A 2,536-nucleotide genomic window follows, 5' to 3' on the forward strand; every position below is an offset into this window, starting at 1 on the left:
GAACAAATTAGTTTCTTTCTAGCTCTTTTCTCTTCTGACATCACTGCTCTTTTCTAGATGCTAGTTAAAAGAGGGAAGGAGAAAGGACAGACACAGTTACAGAGATGGCTCTTCTAGAGCTATCCCGGTACACACCAAATACCTCCTTTTCTGGTTCTAGCGCGACTCTAGGGAAATGCCATCCTGATAATCATGATGATTTTCATTATAGGAAGATGGATTTAAAGTACAATAGTAACACTGAAAAGAAACCAAAAACATCGAGTTCAACCTGAACCATTTTGCTCTTTCCTCACAGCTCGCTCTCTTATTTCCTTCCCCATGTTGGGAATGATAGATGAAGATTAAAGAGGGCAGCAGTGGACAGTTACATAAAGCAGTTGATGTTTTCTTTAAGAAGGTGAAGATGAATTAAGTCTCACAATACAAGAGGAAGAACTGTAGTTTTCCATTTTCACACAGCTTCTCTCATCAACATTTGCCTTTGCCAGTGAAGACCATCTGTGTGCGAAAGAGAATAGTTGCTCAACTGGATGTGTGCAGTTCTATGTATGTGTAGAAAAATAGTCAAGTAAGGTCAACTCTGCATTCCAAGCTTTGGGTAGTGGCACAGGATGGAAAGAAGTCAGCTTGAAAAACAGAGGAAGGGCTATTTTTCTGTAATGAGTAACCCTTCAGCCTTCATGTGTGTAGGAGAAAATTCTACTCTCAAAGAGAGAACTTAAAAAGTGTTCCATCTTCCACCACCAAAAGTTGTGAAGAGATCAGAGATCTTGGGAGCATTTATGTTCCTTAGGCCATAGTGTTACCGGACCAAACGCGGGTCCCTGCCCAGTGTGCAGTCAGGCCAAAACAGTTTACACACTGAGATTGAGAAGAGAGAAAATTATTTATTGCAAAGCAGCAGTGCAAGGAGTTAGGGGTAGTTAGTACCCACATTTTAACTCTCCAAGGTGCCATGGAAACGTGTTTGTAGGTTTCAGGAGAGAGGGTTGTGCATATTCACAAAAGGTTGAGGAATTCGGTGCGTGAACGTGAAAAGGGTAATGGATGAGTCACTAGTTTCTTGTTATCAGCTAATAGGGGTTTGGGCAGAGGGGAGAGGGTCAGTAATTAACTTTTGTTCCCCTATGTCCTGGGCCAGAGTTAATTTACAAGTTATTTCTCAAATACTTTTAGCAAGTCTGTCATCTGCAGGAAGGAATGTTTTCTATTCAGTTCTTTAAGGAACTGAATACTCATCTGCCAGGGGTGGGAAAATAGTTGGGGGTAATCCAATTTACTTATTATCTAATGATCTGTTTACCCAGGGTGGGGGAAATAGATGGGGGTAATCCAGTCTACCTATCTATTCCCATCCAGGTGCCAGAGTGGGGGAAATAGCACTGGGTTTCAATAGCATTACAAGCAAGGCTCTGCATGACCCTTAAAGTTCCAGCTAATTCAGAGAAAAAGTGTTCAGCAGTGGACAGAGAGTTTGTTGGTGTGGGCATTCATCCCTTACCAGATCAATGTGGTCTTCAACCAGGTTTGGATGAAAAATGTACTTCAGCACATTTCCTAATGCTGAGAATAAACTTGCAATGGGTTCTAAGCCCATGACCTTTCATGACTTGCCTGGAATGATGGAAGTCATAAATACTTTATACAGGACCAAACATATGGCAGGAAAGTAAAGTAAGACTGTTTGCAACTCTACACCTAAGGGCCAGTTGCTTGAATGATGTCTTCTAGAAAGATCAGCACAAGGCTGATCCCTATGAGGTGGAAGTTAAAGATGTCCCAAAGGTCCAATTTTCCAAATTGTTGTGCCATTCTATCATCTCTGACGTCAATTCCTTCTCTCCTCAGTAATCTCCCTCTTGTATTAGGATTCTGTATTTAACTGTAACGTCTCACAGAACTCATAAACCCCCAAGGAAATGGCTCTCATGTGGTGGTGGTGGACACTGGAAAGTCCCAGGTCTGTGGGTAGGTCTTGTGGATTCTGCCAACTCATGTGGTTGCGAAACCGAAGTCAGCAGGTCAGATGACAGCTGCCATCTCAGGTCCATGACTAACTAAATGCAGAACCAGAGCAAGAGAGCAAACTTTCCCAGAATATTCACATATATGCCCTCTGGTAGCGTAGTGCCTGAGGCACTTGACTGCCAGACACTCCTCAGAAGGAAGATGGGGCAATCTACTTCCTAGTGATACTGCCTCGGAAACCCAAGGAGGGGTCACTATGAGTCAGGGCCAACTTGAAACAACAACAATGCCCTCAAGGAAGCTAAGAGTGGTGACTTGAGTCACACTCTCCAGCAAGGTGGGATCAAGATATATACATCCCACCCTAAATAGGCATAGAGACTAGGATTTACAGTACATCATAAAATGGGTGGTGACTTGAGTCACACCCTCCAGCAAGGCAGAACTAAAGATGCATTCCACCCTAAATAGGTGTTGTTATGTTGTTGTTGTTGTTAAGTGCCGTCGAGTCGTTTCCGACTCATAGTGACCCCATGCACAGCAGAACGAAACACTGCCCGATCCC

The 2,536-nt window shown here is 43.3% G+C and overlaps 1 protein-coding gene across 1 annotated transcript in view; it reads left to right on the forward strand.

Moving 5' to 3' along the window:
• GRM8 (glutamate metabotropic receptor 8) overlaps nt 1-2,536 on the forward strand; it is a 1,151,282-nt gene that overhangs the window by 1,005,900 nt on the left and 142,846 nt on the right. The gene's annotated exons all lie outside the window — the stretch shown is intronic.

This window comes from Orycteropus afer, unplaced genomic scaffold (assembly GCF_000298275.1).
Source record: "Orycteropus afer afer isolate SDZICR_OR568_19922 unplaced genomic scaffold, OryAfe1.0 scaffold00170, whole genome shotgun sequence".
NCBI lineage: Eukaryota > Metazoa > Chordata > Mammalia > Tubulidentata > Orycteropodidae > Orycteropus > Orycteropus afer.